Below are 20,488 nucleotides of genomic sequence, written 5' to 3' on the forward strand. Positions count from 1 at the left end.
AGGTGAGGGGTCAGTGTTCTGTTGCCATATGTGGTATGGCTATTTGTCCATTTGTATAGTCAGTCTCTCACAGAACAGGACATAAAATCACTAACATTTTGGAAGCTGGAAAGCAGAGGGATGGTGGGAACTGACTTAGCCGACTCATCTTCTGTCAAAGGACAGGCTAAGAGCAAGCCTGCTTTGTCCCAGAGAACCACCAAAAGACTCTAGAATTGGCAGCACCAGGTGCCTCAAGAAGCAGGTAAAAGTTGGGACTAAAAGCACAATAATTGGTTAAAAGTCTACTTTGGAAGCAGACCACCAGCTCCTCCCTAGCTCCCAAGTCATTCCCCTACGGGCCCCTGCAGAAGGTTTAGGATTGATTCCCTGGAGAGGGTAGAGGTTACCTTATCTAGTTAAGGATAGGGGTGCCATGCTAAAAATATGAGAATTCAGTGAAAATCACTTCTTTCGAGACTCCTGCATTACTCTCCCACATCAGCAACCAATGTTAGAACCAAGTGTTGAAGAAAAATTTCCAGATAATTTTGATATGAGCATATATCAAAATTTCATTAAACATTTCATTAAAAAATTTTAAATTCATTCAAAATTTCTTGCAATAAGGAAGAAGCTCTGTAGTAGGATATAGGAGAAAGTGTGAAACACTTTTAAATGGACCAAAAGATTACTGCGAAATTGGAAACTATGCATTGTTTTAAATATACTCTTGCCACTTATCAGATTCTATGGGATTTATGCCTTTTACTGACTTTGAACTGTTGTACAAAACTGAAGAGATATAAGCTAATTTGTAAAAAAAAACTAATAGTAATGCAAATAATTACTGTCTTTAGATTTGCAAATAAATTTGTTAGGTGAAGCTTCTATTGACGTCCCTGCCCCCCACACCCTCCAATAAGTGAGTTTTGCATCTATTAAGAAAATTGGTTTCAACATTTCCCATGGGCTTAGATACTTGTCTGGTCTTTGAATTTTCCTTTGAACTGATTGTAACATCTTTTCCAATTCCCTCATTAATTAATGAGTTAAATTAAATCTTTGACACATTCATTTCATATCTGCACCTATCATGATTTTTTAAAAACTATTATCCTTTAAGAAGTCAAATTCAAAGATTTACTTTTGGTAGGGATATCTGAGAGGAAGAGACTGGTTAGAAAATTATTTTAGACTAGATACAAAAAAGAAAAGTATATTTGGTAAAAGTCACTATACTCTTAACTATTACTCTTAACTGAAGGGTGAGTGGGTGCATAACTGGTTTCTCAGAAGTTATAATCCCATTAGTTGTGAGCATTTAATCAGAAATTCTAATTTCTTCCTGGAAAGAGGCTGTAAATTACATTATGCAAAAATTGCATCTTGGTCCTAGTTTGGACTTTTTTCTTTTACAGATGTTGATTCCCAAATCTCCAGTCCAAAGCTGTGTCTCTAAATACTTATTTTACCAATGCTACTCAAAATACTGGGGTGAAATGAGCAAATGACCTTGCTATGGAATGTAAATCAGCATTCTGCTTCCTTCACTGAAAAATCTTCCAACAAAAATGTGAAGGGAACTTAACATGGTGCTTGCTGACATAGGTAGTTTACACTTTGGCACAAGCTTTTATCTTGTTGAGGATTGATAAAAACAGACTGCACAAAATGGTGCTATGTACCAAAAATGGAATATTATTCAGCCTTAAAAAGGAATTAAATTATAATACATGCTACAACATGGATGAACCTTGAATACATCATGCTAAGTGAATAAGCCTAACACAAAAGGACAAATAATGTATGATTTCACTTATATGAAATAGATAGAACAGTCAAATTCATGGTGGTGGCCAGGGGCTGGGGGAAGGAGGAATGGGGAGTCATTGTTTAATGGTACAGAGTTTCAGTTTAGGATGATGAAAAAGTTCTGGAGATAGATAGTGATGACAGTCGCAAAGCAATATGAGTGTAATATAACTAATGCCACAGAACTGTACACTTAAAAATGGTTAAAATGGTAAATTTTATATATTTATTTACCTGCCACAATTTAAAACATGATTAAAATGATAAATTTTATCTTGCGTATTTTGCCACAATTTTTAAAAATTGCATACTAGCTAATCCAGAGACTACACTTTGAATTATACTATATTAGACTCCAGGTTTCTCAAACTAAATGTATCAGTCCCAACAGATTTTTTCACTCACTACAAGCTACCTCCTCTCTACTCCCCACTCCACATATATTCTACCTCTTTCTCCACTATTCATTTGGTTACTAATACTAGAAACCTGTGAAATGTTCTAGGCTCCTTCCTCTCCCTCATCTTTTTGTGTGAAATCCAATAATGGTTGTCTAACTATGCTGATTGTAAAGAAATTGTTCCTCAGCTTCAAACCCTCCCACCTCTGCTCTCTCTTTTGGTGCTGGGCTAGGTCTCTGCAATTCACATATTTCCTTTGCCAGCCTGGCTCTCCGTGAGGTTCTGCTAATAGTGGGAGATCAGAAACAGAAATAAGGGAGAAAGGACTTGCTCCTTCCTGTTCACTTCCTGTTTCTATCCGTGTTACCCAGGCAACAGTTCTTCGTGCCAGCAGCAGCGGTTGGTTCCAGCTTTGGACTTCTTTCCATATTCCCAGAAGGAGGCTTATCACATTCCTCAGAGATACCAGTACCAGCCAGCCAGCCACCCTCCTGAGCGGTCTGAGTCCTGACAGACCTCGGGACTCAGGTCCTTCCTCTGAGCCACTGAGGTACCAGTATAAGGTCAGTACAAGGCAGCATGTTCTCCTCAGGGTCTGGATTCCACCTCTCTAAGACCCTTCCTTCAAGTGCTTGGTCCCAATAACCCCAACCTTGACCTTTTATTTCTCCATCTACTGCTTGCAGTTACTACTTTCTCTGTTTCACTTTCCCTTTTCAATTCTCCAACACCTGTGATAGCTCTAATAACTCTTTGTGTTAATTTCCTCAGATAACTGCTGCAGTTTCTGTTTCTTTATTGAATCCCGACTAATACAGAAAATAGCCTAAGAGTGGTTCTAAGAAACAGACTTTCAGATATAGGATTTCGGGTTGATTTGGTCATATCCTTAAATTCAAACTCAATGTTGAGCAACTCATCAACGGGAAATGAGATGTAGTGACATCATAAATAATCAATTTATCACGTTTAGTCATTTGTGTTGAAGTGCCCACTAACGCAAATGCTTTGGAGCCATATTTGACTGATGGTAATGGTGACTATAACAACTGTAGGTTGGGAGTGACTTTATTTGCACGCACTGAAGAACTTACATAAAGAAATGAAAAGTTCACGTCATTAAACATTCAGTTCAAGGCACGACAAAAGCTTCTATGGCAGCCCTAAAAGAACCCCTTAGTTTTTGTACCTGATGGCTAAGTCAAACATAAAATTTAATTGTGCAGGTTTCAGAATTTCAACAGAAGTTGATTTCATAGCCTTGCCAAAACTCTAGTGAAAGATGGAGCATTGTTTGGGAAGGGTATGACACTGAAACTTGGAATGGGGACATTAGGAACACAAACAAAATTAAGATTCTAGAATGCCCAAATCTCTCCAGTAGAAACAGCCCTTCATCCCTTGCTTAAAAGTCCTGTAATTATATCATCTGCAGGATGTCTATTTTCCCCAAGTTTCACTCCAACCACTCATTGTTAGCTGTAGATCAGGGTTTCTCAAAGGCTGTGGATAATTCTTTGTTGTGAGGAGATGTCCTGTGCATTGTAAGATATTTAGCAGCATTCTTGACCTCTATCCACTAGATCCAGTAGCAGCTTCCCCAGCCTGAGTTGTGACAACCAAAAATATTTCCAGACATTTCCAAATATACCCTTGGAGGAAAAATCATCCCCAGTTGAGGACCACTGCTCTAGATCCATAACCAGGGTCAGATTGCAACATCTTCCACGGTCTGACTGGGAAGAAATGACTTGTACTTAATATTGCAATACTTTGCTGATTTATATTTGCAGAAACTTGGAGAATATGTGGAAGAATGGATTCTTCCTTTCCAAGAGGGAAATAAACAAAGAAGACAGAATGTAATATTAGATTTGGTTGAATTGTTGATGTGGGCACTCATCACAGTTCTAGATTTCATGTGTTATCTGTGCACCAGGAAATGACTCTTAACAGTTGGTTGACTGAAACTGCATTTTAGTAGTGGCCTATATTCAATAAAGTTGAGATGCAAAACCTTCCTGGCATACTTAGAAGGAATCCAAAGGCTTAAGGAGATAGAAATGTTGGAGTGGACCTATCATGTATGAACTGCCACTCCCTCACTGTCTCATCTGAGAAATCCCAGAGGACACTCCCTTCTCTAAAGCATTGAGAAATACATTAGTGAATGGGCACCAGTATCCTTGTAAACTATTTGGTGACTGTTTTCTGTAGACAGGTTTCACGAAGGGAGAAGTTATAGTTGAGATGGGTTCCCTGATTGCAGTGGAGATGTTGGGATCCTGAAGTAGCAGAGGTCAAAGACAGTGTGAGTGAAGAGACAATGTGTGGACTTCCTTCCAAAGAGTACAGCAAGGAACGAGGAGGAAAAAAGAGTCACTTTACAGTGTTGAAACTTGACAAACGCTACCTCAGCCAGGTTATCAAGGCAGTAAGTCATGCTGACAGTACATACTTGCCTAAATAAACTAGGGCTGCCATAACAAGACAGCTTAGACTGGATGGTTTAAAGAACAGAAATCTATTTTCTCACAGTTCTGAAGGCTGTGCCAGCCAATTCTGTTTCTGCTGAGACCTCTTTTCCTGACTTGTATATGGCCACCTTCTCACTGTGTCCTCACATGATGGAGAGAGAGAGCTCTCTGGTAACTCTTCTTAAAAGGGCACTAATCCTACTGGATCAGGGCCCCTCCATTATTACTTCTTTTAACCTTAATTACCTCCTATAGGCCCTATCTCCAAAAACAGTCAAATTGGGGCTTAGGGCTTCAACATATGAATTTGGGGAGAGGGGACAGGGGATGACACGATTCAGTCCATATAATACCCTTGATATAATTTGATGAAAATGCACTTTACCTCTGTGGCCTTTCTCCCAAAAACATAAAACCCCAGTCTAATCATGAGATAAACATCAAACAAATCCCAGTTGAGTGACGTCCTACAGAATACTTGACCAGTATTATCTTCGAAACTGCCAAGGTCATCAAAAACAATGAAAAGTCTGAGAAACTGTCACAACCAAGAAGAACGTAAGAAGACATGTCAACTGAATGTAAAGTGGATCCCCTGATGAGATCCTGGAACACAAAGGTAATCTGATGTATGGATTTTAATAATAATGTAATGATATTGGTTCATTAATTATGACAAATGTACTGTACTAAGATAAGATGTTAATAACAGGGGAAATTGGGTATGGGGTGTATAGGAACTCTTTAATCTACCTTCACAAGTTTTCTGTAATCTGAAATGTTACTGGAGTTCCACTTATGGTATGTCCTAGTAAGCTCCTGTACTGGACTAGACGTGGACTCTAGACAAAATACACCACAAGCCAACTCTCTGAAGGCACTGGGAGTGAAAAAAAAAGCAGACAGATTCTGACAGGAGGTCAACACCTACAAGATAGCAATAGCATGGGATGAATTTTCTATCTTTTATAGTAGTCTTTAACCTGAAGGCAGGCTTCATCCAGAGTTACTTAGAGTGCTAAAACACTGATAGAAAATTCACAGTCTTTCTGAAAAACCAGAGGAGAGAGTTGGAGGGACCCACAACTGCTGGACAGTGAGAGGAGAATCCAAAAAAGGAGTGAACTAGACAGAGGGAGCCACATAATTTGTGTTTAAACACTGTTCAACTTCTGGTAAACTGCTGAATTGCATATTTTCAGGGCAGACTGCAAGCAGCCCAACCAAAGATAAAACAACTGAACTGAAATTTGTGCTGCAGCCCAAAAACGGTTTGCAGTTTGAATCATCCCTAATGGCATGCTAAAACAAACAACCACCACCACAACAAAACTGACACTCTTTTTTTTTTTAATTAATTAATTTATTTATTTTTGGCTGTGTTGGGTCTTCGTTTCTGTGCGAGGGCTTTCTCTAGTTGCGGCAAGCGGGGGCCACTCTTCATCGCGGTGCGCGGGCCTTTTCACTGTCGTGGCCTCTCTCGTTGCGGGGCACAGGCTCCAGACGCGCAGGCTCAGTAGTTGTGGCTTACGGGCCTAGTAGCTCCGCGGCATGTGGGATCTTCCCAGACCAGGGCTCGAACCCGTGTCCCCTGCATTGGCAGGCAGATTCTCAACCACTGCGCCACCAGGGAAGCCCAAAACTGACACTCTTTAAAAAAAAATTATCAGACATCTAATAGAGACTAGATAGAATTCAAAATTACTTGACATATGAGGAAATAAGATGATGTATTACATCTTCTTCTCAAGAGAAAAGACAATCAACAGAGAGGGATACCAATATGATACAGTTGCTGCAATTAGCAAAGATTTTAAGCCAGATATTATAGCCATTTTAAATGATATAAAGGAAAAATGTCCATAATGTATAGAAGGATAGGACATCTCAGCAGACACATTGAAATGATAGAAAAGAACCAAATGGAAATTTCAGAACTAAAAAAAAATTTCTGAAATAAAAAATTCACTGTAATGCTGTGGAGCAACTAAGCCCGTGCGCCACAGCTACCAAGCCTGTGCTCTAGAACCCGCGAGCCACAACTACTGAGCCCATGTGCCACAACTACTGAAGCCCGCGCACCTAGAGCCCATGCTCTGGAACAAGAGAAGCCACTGTAATGAGAAGCCCGCGCACCACAACGAAAAGTAGCCCCCGCTCACTGCAACTAGAGAAAGCCCACGCACAGCAACAAAGACCCAACACAGCCAAAAATAAATAAATAAATTTATAAAAAAAAAATTCACTGGATAAAAGTAACAACAGAGTAGAGCTGACCAAAGAGTCAGTTTAACTTGAAGACAGGTTAATAGGAATGATCCAATATGAAAAATCATTGGAAAGAAAATGAACAGAGCTTCAGAGGTCACAGAAAACATAAAAAAAAATCTAATGTATATTAAACTGGAGTCTCAGAAGGAGAGGAGAGAGAGAAAAAGAGACAGAAAACAATATTTGAAGATACAATGATCAAATGATCAAAAATTTCCCAAATTTGTGGATGGACATACATTTACAAGCCCAAAGATTTCAGTAAATCCCAAGCTGTGTAAATTCAAAGAAAACCATGCCTAGGCATAGTATATTCAAACTGCTGAAAACCAGAAAAAGAGCATGTCCTGAAAACAGCAAGATAAAAATGACTCATTACATACAAGAGAATAATGAATCAAAAAACTACTAATTTTCACCAGAAACAATGAAGGACAGAAGACAGTGGACTGACATTTTTTAAGTGCTAAAAGAAGGCACTGACAACCCATAATTCTATTTCTAGGGAGAACATCCTTAAGAATGAAGGCAAAATAAAAACTCTAAGATTTAAAAAAAAAAGTTTTAAGAATCTATCACCAGCAAGACTGTACTACAAGAAATACTAAAGGAAATTCTTTGGACTAAAAAGAAATGATACCTGGCATAAAATCAGCTCTTTAGGAGGAATGAGGGGCATCAGAAATGGTATATATCTGGGTAAATAAACAAGAGATTTTTTTCCCACTCATAATTAAAAAACAAAAACAAAACCAAAATCGTATGACTGTTTAAAGCAAAAATTGTCTTGGGTTTATAACATTTGTAGCTGTAATACATAAGATAACTATAGCATAAAGGATGGGGAATAGAAAATTGATCTGTAGACTTGCAAGTCTTCTACATTCTATGTAAAGTGGTAAAATATTAACTAAGTAGACTGGGAAGAGTTAAGGATGTAGGGTTTCCCTGGTGGCACAGTGGTTAAGAATCTGCCTGCCAATGCAGGGGACACGGGTTCGAGCCGTGGTCCAGGAAGATCCCACATGCCGTGGAGCAATGAAGCCCGTGCGCCACAACTACTGAGCCTGCGTTCTAGAGTCTGTGAGCCTCAACTACTGAGCCAGCATGCCACAACTACTGAAGCCCGCATGCCTAGAGCCCATGCTCCGCAACAAGAGAAGCCACTGCAATGAGAAGCCCGCGCACCACAGCGAAGAGTAGCCCCCGTTCGCTGCAACTAGGGAAAGCCCACATGCAGCAATGAAGACACAATGCAGTCAAAACTAAAAATTAAAAAAAATTAATTAATTAATTAATTATTTTAAAAAGTTAAGGATGTAAAGAGAAATACCTAGAACAGGGACTTCCCTGGTGGTGCAGTGTTAAGACTGGTGGAGTTAAGACTCCGCACTCCCAATGCAGGGGGCCTGGGTTTGATCCCTGCTCAGGTAACCAGATCCCACATGCCTGCTGTGACTAAGAGTTTGCATACCACAACTAAGGAGCCTGTCTCCCACAACTAAGACACAGCACAACAAAATAAATATTTAAAAAATAAATAAATAAAAATTAAAAATTTCTTAAAAAAAAGAAATGCCTAGAACAACTTTTTAAAAATATGTTTATTTAAAAAATTTATTTTTATTTTTATTTTTTTAAATTTATTTATTTATTTTTGGCTGCATTGGGTCTTCATTGCTGCGCACGGGCTTTCTCTAGTTGTGGCGAGCGGGGGCTGCTCTTCGTTGCGGTGCGCGAGCTTCTCATTGCGGGGGCTTCTCTTGTTGCGGAGCTCAGGCTCTAGGCGCACAGGCTTCAGTAGTTGTGGCTCGCTGACTCTAGAGCACAGGCTCAGTAGTTGTGGCGCAGGGGCTTAGTTGCTCCACGGCATGTGGGATCTTCCTGGACCAGGGCTCAAACCTATGTCCCCTGCATTGGCAGGCGGATTCTTAACCACTGCGCCACCAGGGAAGCCCCTAAATATGTTTATTTTATTCATTTATTTATTTGGCTGTGCCAGGTCTTAGCTGTGGCACATGGGATCTTCGTTGTGGCATGTGGGATCTTTTAGTTAAGGCATGTGGGATCTAGTTCCCTGACCAGGGATCGAACCTGGGCCCCCTGCATTGGGAGCATGGAGTCTTACCCACTGGACCACCAGGAAAGTCCCTAGAACAACTATTAAAAATGTAATGTAAAGAGGTATAGCTAAAAAGTCAATAGATAAATTAAAATTAAAAATATTTAAATAGTTAAAAAGAAGACAAAAAGGAAAAAAAGAGGCACAAAAAATCAGAGGAGACAAATAGAAAACAAATGATAAAATAGAAGGCCAAAATCCAAACATGTTAATAATTACATTAAATGTTGATGTGTTAAACACTTCAACTGACAGGCAGAATTGCTTCATAAAAAGGCAAACTACGGGGCTTCCCTGGTGGCGCAGTGGTTGAGGGTCTGCCTGCCAGTGCAGGGGACACGGGTTTGAGCCCTGGTCTGGGAGGATCCCACATGCCGCAGAGCAACTGGGCCCGTGGGCCACAGTTACTGAGCCTGTGCGTCTGGAGCCTGTGCTCCGCAACAAGAGAGGCCGCGACAGTGAGAGGCCCGCGCACTGCGATGAGGAGTGGCCCCCGCTTGCCGCAACTGGAGAAAGCCCTCGCGCAGAAACAGAGACCCAACGCAGCCATAAATAAATAAATAAATAAATAAATAAATAAATAAATAAATAAAACTAAAAAAAAAGGCAAACTACACTATTTACTACCTATAAAACATACAGTTAAAAATATAAAGACAGATAGTTTGAAAGTAAATAGATAGAAAAAGACATGCAAACAGTAAGTGTAAGAAAGTGGAGTGGCTGTATTAATATCAGATAAAACAGATTTTAAGATAAAAAGTACTACAGGAGATAAAAGGGGGCATTTTGTAATAACAAAAGGGTCAATATATTGGAAGTCATAACAATTATAAATGTGTATATGCCTAATAACAGAGCTTCCAGATATATGAAACAAAAATTAACAGAATTAAAAGGGAGGGGACTTCCCTGGTGGCGCAGTGGTTAAGAATCCACCTGCCAACGCGGGGGATATGGGTTTGATCCCTGGTCTGGGAAGATCCCACATGCCGCAGAGCAACTAACCCATGCACCACAACTACTGAGCCTGCACTCTAGAGCCTGCGAGCCACAACTGCTGAGCCCTTGTGCCACAACTACTGAAGCCCTCGCGTGTAGAGCCTGTGCTCCACAACAAGAGAAGCCACTGTAGTGAGAAACCCGCGCACCGCAACAAAGAGTAGCTCCCGCTCACCACAACTAGAGAAAGCCCGTGCACAGCAACAAAGACCCAATGCAGCCAAAAATAAATAAATAAAATAAATTTTAAAAGGGAAATGGACAATTCCATAGTCTTAATTGAAGATTTTAACATATCTCTCTAGGCAACTGATAGTCCAACCAGGTAGAAAATCTTCAAAGACATATACGAACTGAACAACACTATCACCTATTTTGTCATAATTGATATTTATAGAATGCTACACCCAACAACTGCAAAATATGCACTCTTTTCAAGTGCAAATGATATGTTTACCAGGAGAGACCGCATGTTAAGCCATAAAACAAATTTTAAACATTGAAACTTTAAAGAGTATTTCTCTAACAATGGAATTAAATTACAAATAAATAATAACATTCTAAGAAAACTCAAAATATTTGGAAATCAATCTACACACTTCTAAATAATCCACAAATCAAAAAAATCAAGATAAATTAGAAGATAATGAAAATAAAACATTTGATATTTGTGGGATACAGATAAAGGAGTTTTTAGAGGGAAATTTATGGTTTTAAATATTTTACATTCAAAAAGAAGAGAGACTTCCCTGGTGGTCCAGTGGGTAAGACTCTATGCTCCGAATGCAGGGGGACTGGTTCAATCCCTGGTCAGGGAACTAGATCCTGCGTGCATGCCACAACTAAGAAGCCCATGTGTTGCAACTAAGACCTGGCGCAGCCAAAATAAATAAATATTAAAAAAAAACACACACACACACAAAAGGAAGAAAGAGCAAACATCAACAATCTAAGTTTCCACCAGGAGGAATCAGAAAAACAAGAGCAAATTAAGCCCAAGGAAAATAGAAGGAAATAATCAAGAGTAGAAATCAACAAAATAGAAATTGGGCATATAATCCATGAAAACAAAGGCTATTTTTAAAAATTGATCAATAGGAACCACAAGCCTCTAGTCAGATTGATCAAGAAAAAAAGAGAAAAAAGAAAAGAAAAAAGGGAGAGGACAAAAATTATTTCAGGAGTTGAAAGTTGGCTTAACATTTGAAAAATCAACCATGTAATTTACCCGAATCATGCCTGATTTACAGATAATTCTGCACCAAACAGAAGACACAGCTGTAGCATTACAGCCCCCAATAGGAGTATCCTTAAAAGACAGTGGTGAAGTAAATCCTCCCAGTGGGCAGATCTTCAAGAAATACACTTGGTTGTCCACTTTATCTGAACTGAAGAATGGCCAGAACACACCTACCCTGATTAATGGGCAGTTGCTTACAGCTTCACAATATGCTTAGGGAACTGGAAAGAACAGCGGCATTGGAAGATAAGTAGAAAGAAGGTATGGGGAAGAGGTATGTGAATGGACCTCTCAGATGAGCAGAATGTAATACGTGTCTCATAAAAATGCTCACAAAAGGGCATCCACTGCAGAGGAGGCTCTCAGTCAGGTGGACAAGATGACACTTAGTATGAATATCACTTCATTTCTTTCTCCAGACACAACAGTGTTTGCTCAATGAGCTCAAGTACAATGTGGCCAAGTCGTGTGGACTCAGCAACATCAACTTCCCCTCAATAAGTCTGACCTAAGTAAGCTCCTCAGCAAGTCTAACACACCTATGATAAAGACTTAGACTGGACCCTCAATACAACACTCCTAGGGGAAGCAGTCAGCCAACTGGTAGCAAGTTGATTACACTGGACCCCTTATGTAACAGCAATTGTCCTTCCCAGAATAGACATATATTATGGGTATGGATTGGTCTTCCCTGCTCATATGGTGCTTCTGCTGGCATCACTATCCAAGACTTGAACAGAATGCCTTATTTACTGTAATGGTGTTTCATACAGGGTTGCTTCTAATGGGAAGCATATTTCACTGTAAAAGAAGTGTGACAATGGGCTCATGTCTATGAAATTCATTGATCTTTCCATATACCTTATTATCCAAAAGCATGTGGCCTGATGGAATGCTGGAATAGCCTACTAATGGCTTGATTTCAGCACCCTCGCCAGTGGGGAGATAGCATCTTGAAAGACTGGGATCATCTTATAAAATTCAATATATTCTTTAATATATAGTGCTATTTCTTCTACAGCCAGAATGCATGTATCCACAAATCAAGGGTTGGAAGTAGAAATGGCTTTTCTCTTTCTTACACCTAATAGTCCCCTTCCAGAATTTTTACTTCCCATGTCTGCAACTTTGAGTTCTGTTGGTTTGGAGGTCTTAGTACCCAACAGAGTAATGCTTCTACCATGAAACACAATAATAGTTCTTTTGAATGGGAAGTTAGATGCACCCCTAGCCATTTTGGGCTCCTCATGCCACAGAACCAACAGCCAAGAAAGGATTACTCAAGGGAATTCCCTGGCGGTCCAGCAGTTAGGACTCAGCGCTTTCACTGCTGGGTCCCAGGTTCAATCCTCAGTCAGGGAACTAAGATTCCGAAAGGGGCACAGCCAAAAAAATAAAAGGATTGCTCAACTGGGTGAGGTGACTGATCCTAATTACAAGGGGGAATTGGGTATCTGTTACACAGGTACCCAAGAGTTTCTCTGGAACCCAAGAGATTCTCTGGGAAGCCTTTCAGCACTTCCACATCTAATAGAAAAGATTAATGGAAAATGAGAGCAACCAGAAAAAAGCAGGACCCTGAAGCACATTTAGATTCTTCAGGAATGAAAGTTTGGTTCATCCCAGCAGGTAAAGAACTCAGGCCAGAAAAAGAGGTTCTAGGTGAGGGAAAGGAAATAATGAATGGATAGTGGAAGACAACATTTATAAATGTCAATTATGGCCTTGTGACCACTTACAGAAATGAGCACAGTAATAGCTATGCATATTTTCTTCCAGCTTTTTATGTGTGTACATAAAAAGAATCTCTCTCCTGATTTTCCCTTATTATTTTACACAAGGACTGCTGATGGTTGTTAACTTTACGATTTAGTCTTCTTTTTTTTTTGGCCACGCCGCATTGCCCTCGGCAGTGAAAGCACAGAGTCCTAACCACTGGACTGCCAGGGAATTCCCTACAATTTAGTCTTTTGGTTTCAATATATGCGGATAGGACCTTGGACTGAATATGAGAAGTAAATAACATTGCCTATATATAGACACTGTAACTGTAACTCCATGGCAAGCATTCTTCCTGCCTCAGGACATTTGCATTTGCTATCTTCTCTGCTTAGAAGGCTCTTTCCCCAGATATCCCTGAGGGCTTCTCCTTGACCTTTCGATCTTTATTCAAATGTCACTTTTCTCAGTGATGCTTTCTCTTTCCACCCTATTTAAACCTCAAAGTAGTTATCGTTTAACATATTATATATATTTACTTGTTTACCTTATTGACTTTCTGTGCTCCACTCCCTTTAGAAAGTAAGCTCCTGAAGGGCAGGGAATATTATCCAGCTTGTTCACTGCTATACCCTCAGTACCTAGAACAATGTAGACATGCAAGAGATATTTGTTGACTATGCAACATTATGTTATGCAGGAATTTTAAACAATGAGGTAGAGTTATAAATACTAAACAAAACTGTTATTCATGGTTTCCTCTCAGACATTTGGGGAGAGCATAAATATGGATTTTAACTTATTACCTAAGTTTAAAAATGTTTTTCAATGTTGGGAGACACTTGAACATATTTGTCAACTTAGGGGGAAAAGCCAATAGAATTGGATGGTTTGGTTAATATATAGGAGAAAGGATAATTAATCGAACAAAGTATGTGAGGAGGTAACATGAGATGGTTCTACTGCACAGTGAAAGCACTGTGCTTGGATAAGAGCAGTGATAAGAGGCCTCCATGAGGAGGCCTGAAATTGAGGGAGTTCTCAACTGATGGCCTCCGTGATCCTTGTGAAGCAGACGGGTAGGCCAAAGCTGAGGGCAAGGGCTTGGGGAGTAGGCTCAATTTGTGAGTGTTTAGGAGAGGTGGTATGGTTATGTTAACATTATTTTATTTAATCCTCACATCAGTCCCATGAGGTATTATTATCTCCACTTTACAATATTATTCCATTTTACAAATACAGAAACAGAAGCACAGAAATTATGTAATTTGCACAAGACTGCACAGCTGATGAACGATGGAGCCATTTTAGGAAGCTCTAACCCAGGTCTCTCTGACTTCAATCTGTCTTGGCCTCACATACCTCAGCAAAGAAGTGGAAATGGTCTCAAGCTACACCATCCCCTAACATAATGGTCCCCACTGTGGAGTAGGACGGGCACATCCTGGGTGTGCGTGATGGTACACTGGGATATTAACAAAAAATGTTAGATTTCTATTTATACTTTTTAAGGCTAAAACAATAATAAAGAAATTCAGCTTTGCTACTATTCAGTATACAGCTGGACACTGGCATCCTTATTTGGTCTGGATGCCAGCTGGCTATGAGTCATTTTGGTATCTTCAGGGAGACACAGGAGCTCCACAGTGCAAACGGATTGATAGTGCTCACCCATATTATACTTTTTGTGCTTAAGCGATGACATCAGTATGTTCATTTTTATAGAACCAAGACTTTTAGGTAGCAGAATCTTCATAATACAGTGGTCTATGGTGAAAAGGGGATTGCTGACAAAGATATTGGGCTTCGCTCAGAGATTTGCTAAGTGTTTCTTGTCAGAGTATTAAAATAGTTGTCAGAACCTACAAATAACTTACACTTTTCTTTTTTTCTGCTGGGGAAGACAGTGGTGAGGGATAATGTATACTTTTCTTTTACAAAAAAAATGAGCATTCGAATTTGCTAACTTTTTCAAATGTTGATGATGTTAATGATGATAAGGTGTCTGTCAGTAGTATGCAGCTCTATAGATACTAAAAAACAATGTTTTAAACTCTTTTCCTTCAAGATAAAGTTGATAGTGTAATGAGTGACAAATAACTGCTTTTTGAAAGCTACTGTAAATGAATATTTTGAAAAATGATATTTAGAAGTCTTTCTATTTTGGTAGGGTTTTTTTTTTTTTGGCCAAAAAACATAGAAGTATGTCACTTATAAAATGTTCATATTTGCATGCATAAAACCTTGGAAATAGTTCTCTACTGTGTTTAAGAATCTTCCAAATAAAAGAGATTCAGTGAATTTTAAATATATTTGCTAAAAATATAACATCTTCTGATTAATTTGCAAGTGTAACTGACTGATATCATAGAAGATAAAAATTAACTAGATTGGGCTTCCCTGGTGGCGCAGTGGTTGAGAATCTGCCTGCCAATGCAGGGGACACGGGTTCGAGCCCTGGTCTGGGAAGATCCCACATGCCACGGAGCGACTAGGCCTGTGAGCCACAAGCCTGCGCGTCTGGAGCCTGTGCTCCGCAACAAGAGAGGCCGCGATAGTGAGAGGCCAGCGCACCACGATGAAGAGTGGCCCCCACTTGCCGCAACTAGAGAAAGCCCTCGCACAGAAACGAAGACCCAACACAGCCATAAATAAATAAATAAATAAATAACTAGATTAATTTCAGTAAAATTCAACGGGACTGAAAAATTAATTTCATGTTTGAGTAAGCCCAGCCAGCTATTTTCCGTTTGGATCCTTTATAGTTTTGTGAGTTTCATTTCCATTAAAACGAAGTAATAAACAGATCATAGAGGCAAACTTCTGAAATCATAAGATCATAGTGTGTTAAACCACCATTTCAAAAATAAAGCAAAGTCAATCAGATTGCTCTTGCTTAAAAAAAAAAAGTTCATGGGAGCAAAAAGCGCTTTTCGTATAGAAAATAAATAAAATTTATATTTTAAAATAGTGTGTTTATTTCAGCTTCATCTCATCCTTTAGTTTTTAAATTTTTAAACTTTTTTGTGATTTAAAAATGTACATAATATATTAGGACAGTATTACATTATATACATATAACATGGGTGCATGTTAAATGTTTAAAGGAGAGTTCGTGATAAAAAATTTATAGATCATTGTTCAAATACATGGTTTCTCAACTTGAGCACTACTGACATTTTGGGCTGGAAAATTCTTTCTGTGGGGGCTGTCCTGTGCATTGTAAGATATTTGGCAGCATCCCTGGCTTCAACCCACCAGATCCCAATAGCACCCTTCCCCCCACAGTTGTGACAATCAAAAAACTTCTCCAGACATGACAAATGTGCCCTTAGGGTAGAGTTACTAGATTTAGCAAAACAAAAAAGCAAAATAAAAATAAAAACAACAGGACATATATTTTTCAACCCCTATTCTTTATTTATCTGAAATTCAAAAATTAACTGGCTTCGGGCTTCCCTGATGGCTCAGTGGTTAAAAAACTGTCTGCCAATGCAGGGGACATGGGTTGGAGCCCTGGTCCGGGAAGATCCCACATGCCGCGAAGCAACGAAGCCCATGCGCCACAGCTACTGAGCCTGCACTCTAGAGCCTGCGAGCCACAACTACTGAAGCCCACGTGCCTAGAGCCCGTCCTCCGCAACAAGAGAATCCACCACAATGAGAAGCCCACGCACCGCAACTAGAGAAAGCCCGCGAGCAGCAACGAAGACCCAACGCAGCCAAAAAAAAAAAAAAAGAAAAAGAAAAAAAAAAATTAACTGGCTTCTAGTGTTTTATCTGACAGCCTTAGGGTGGGGCCTACCTTCCAAACTCTTCCACTGTGCCCTCTAGAACTTATTATCCACAGCCTGCAAAAGCCCTTGCATTGTCAAGCTTTCTCTTCAATTTCTTATCTTTATTAAAATCTGACTCTCCCTTGAGGACATTATTTTCCTGTTGCCCCACCCAAATGGTGCTGTTTATACTCTCAGGTTCCACATACCTCTGGGATGAGAGGCATACTGAAATTTGGAAGAAGCAAAAAATATAACTGGTGTTTCCAATGGAAAACTATGCATTCTTTAGAGCAGACCTTTCCACGTTATCTGATTCTAGCCTTTTATTGCCTTTGAGGTATTTTACAACTTATGTAAACTGTATTTAACTGATAACAAGGCAAAATAAATTCTGTCCAGTGGAAGTTCAACTGACTTTCCTGAAAAAATAGAAACTATCCCATTCTCCACCTTCTTAGTACTAAACATATAATCCTACTTTCACCAGTACCCAGCCTGTTTTCCTTCCCTCCTGTTTTAATGGAGGAGCTGTCTTTCCTCCTAATTAGGGCCAAATTCGTTTCCTGTGTTTTGGATTCCCCCAACCCTGCCTTCTCAGAACTCTTCCCTATACAGTCTGGTTTCATCTATGTATCTTTTTCAATTTTTTTTTTCCTCTGAATAGGATCCTTCTCAATGGTTTTAAACATTCTCTCTTTTTTTTTTTTTTTTTCTGTTAAAGAAAACAAAACAAAACCCTTCCTGGATCTTAGCTTCCCTTCTAGCTACTCCTCTAACTGCCTTCATTTCCTTTCCTTTCACTCACCGTTCAGCCAATTCCCCTCTGGGGTCCTGCGTTATCAAACCCATGAAGAACCTCTGATTGAGATCACTTATGTCTCACTGATAAAATCTTAGTGTCAACAAATCCAACATTTTTCAGTCATCTTATTGACTTTCCAACAACAATTGAGACAATTTGACCACTCTCCCTTCTTGAAATGCTCTCTTTTCCAGCTTCCATGACAGTACTCTCACAGTTTTTTTCTTATCCTCCTGACCACTCCTTCTGACTCCTTGTAAGTATATCATCCTCTATCCATGCATTAACCACAAGCATCTCTCAAAGCTCGGTTCTAGGCCTTCTTTTCTTTTCTTTCCGCTTAATACTTCTGAATATTCTTGTCCATGCCTAGGACTTTACCACCACCTCTTTATCAATGACCTCTGACTTGACCATGCATCTGAACTCAGGTTACTTATCAATTCTTCTTGGAAGTCTCAGAGGCATCTCAAATTCAATGTATATATAACTGAACTCATGATTTTTTCCCTCAAAACTTAGACTTTTCCAGGAGTTTTATTTCAATGAACAGTTATACAAAAACCTAGGCCCTGATGTCTTGTCCCTCAACCCCTAATCTCTCCAATCCATCACCAAATTCTATCTTTTGATATTAGATCCATTTACTTCTAACTCTACTTTCATTAGATTTGTCTAAGCTACCATCTTCTCTCCCTGTGTACTACTGTAAATCTTCCTAATCATCTACTCTAATCCACTCTCAGCCCCCTCTGATCCTTTCTCCTCATAGTAGCGAAAATAATCTTATAAAATGCATATCTGATCATATCAGCCCCTGTTAAAAACCCTTCGGTGACTCTTAAAGACTAAAATCTTCAACATGGCCAGGCCCCTGCAGAATCTAGGCTGCATCCTCATCTGATATCATGTTCCATTCCAGCTGTGCTTCAGCCACAATGAGTGCCTTCTAGGTCTCCCTCCACCCCCTCTGCCCCCAGAGCCTTTGCATGTGCTGTGTTGCCTTTGCTTGGAACACGGCCACCCAACTGCCCACTTGGCCACATTCACACCTGCCTTTCCTTCAGATCATAGCTCCCCTTAATGTCTCTAATAGGATTCTCCCATTTTAATCTCTCACCATCTCCATCATAATAGCTAATACTCAGACATGTTTACTACACATCAGTCATTGATCTAAGGGTTCTACCAATAAGAATTTGTTATATACAGAAACTGAGTTACCACACACTTTTATGTACCATAACTGTAATTTTCCTCATGTGTAACATAGAATAATAATACTTTCTTCATAGGGTGGTTGAGAACATAAAATGAGTTAATATCTGTAAAGGACTTGGAACAGTGCCAGCCACATAATAAATGCTCAATAAATGTAAATGTTAGCAATTGTTAGTATTGTAATCTTACATTTACTGCATTATTATTTGATTAAAGTCTGTCTCTGTCTCATAAGTACTATGAACATTGGTCAGGGTCTTCTTTTTTTACCCACTATTATATTCCTTGTGTCTTCCTAGGGCATTGGTACATTGTAAATGCTCGAAAACATTTCTGGAGTTAATGAATAATAATTTGTGTCCAACCACACAGGATTGTTACAAAGCTAAAAAAAGTATGTGAAGTACTTTTTAAAACTACACAGGCATATAGAAATATTAAACATTTAAATGGTAAACTGTGATGCTAACTGTAACCGTAACAGGAATCTTAGAAAAGGAAAACTAATGTGGCCTAAAATTGTCAGAAAAGAGGCTCGTGGAAGAAGAGGACCTCAAAGCATATATAGGATTTGAATGGATGAAGTGGACCTCAAAATATGTATAGGATTTGGTAGAGTAGTGTGAGCATATAGGTATGTAGGGAAGAATGGGCTACCAGCCTACTTGGTGGATGTGTGATGAGGAGTAACAGGAAATATGATTATAGATATGGTGGAGACAAATCATGGAGCGACTTGATAGGCAGATAAAGGAGTCTGGACCTGATATGACAGAGAAGAGAGTCTTGAGCAGGGACATTTCAGGAAGATTCGTTCACCTAACAACTAGTGACCAGGACCTCTTCTTTTTTTTTTTTAATGAAGAAGCCTCAGAAACTAGGGGCTGAGGGAGGTTGTTTTTATTTATTTATTTATTTATTTATTTTTGGCTGTGTTGGGTCTTCGCTTCTGTGCAAGGGGTTTCTCCAGTTGCCGCGAGTGGGGGCCACTCTTCATCGCGGTGCGCGGGCCTCTCACCGTCGCGGCCTCTCCCATTGCGGAGCACAGGCTCCAGACGCGCAGGCTCAGTAGTTGTGGCTCACGGGCCTAGCCGCTCCGCGGCATGTGGGATCTTCTCGGACCGGGGCTCGAACCCATGTTCCCTGCATTGGCAGGTGGATTCCTAACCACTGCGCCACCAGGGAAGCCGTAGGACCTCTTCTTGATGCTGTAGATTCAATGGTAATCAAAACAAACCATGAGGGACTTCCCTGGTGATCAGTTCATTTTCAGGAGCCTGTCCTCGATTACCACTGAACCCACAACGACAATTTATATTCGACATCTTTATCAAAGAATCTTCTTGCTTCTCCTTCGGTATATTTTACTTTGGGGAAGGGGCATTGCCCAATTTTATTTTCTAAATGGTGTTTAGCAGACTGAAGATGCTCAATAAACATTATATATCCATGGAACCATCTCTAGAAAAGAAATCTTGGCTATGTGACTACATACCCAGTGCAATAAACAATAACTGTTTTAACCCACTCACCAGGGGTAATTCATGTGGAAACCTAAAATTAAAAATAAGTGAAAACAGCTGGCTGATGATGATTTTGTCAAGAAAACTTCAAATATACAAAACTCAGATGGTTGGCATAGAACAGCACAGAAGATACC

At 39.7% G+C, this 20,488-nt stretch overlaps 1 protein-coding gene across 7 annotated transcripts in view; it reads right to left on the reverse strand.

Annotated features, from left to right (window-relative positions):
• Window positions 1-20,488, reverse strand: part of EXD2 (exonuclease 3'-5' domain containing 2) — a 98,785-nt gene that overhangs the window by 70,078 nt on the left and 8,219 nt on the right. For 5 of the 7 annotated variants that reach the window (XM_082451669.1, XM_082451666.1, XM_082451665.1 and 2 more), the window contains exon 2: window positions 13,574-13,667. The exons of the other annotated variants lie outside the window; for them this stretch is intronic. The gene's annotated coding sequence lies outside the window, so the exon portion shown is untranslated. The remainder of the gene's footprint in view (window positions 1-13,573; window positions 13,668-20,488) is intronic. 7 annotated transcript variants of the gene reach the window in all.

The sequence above is a fragment of the Balaenoptera physalus genome (assembly GCF_965194825.1).
Source record: "Balaenoptera physalus genome assembly, chromosome: 2".
NCBI lineage: Eukaryota > Metazoa > Chordata > Mammalia > Artiodactyla > Balaenopteridae > Balaenoptera > Balaenoptera physalus.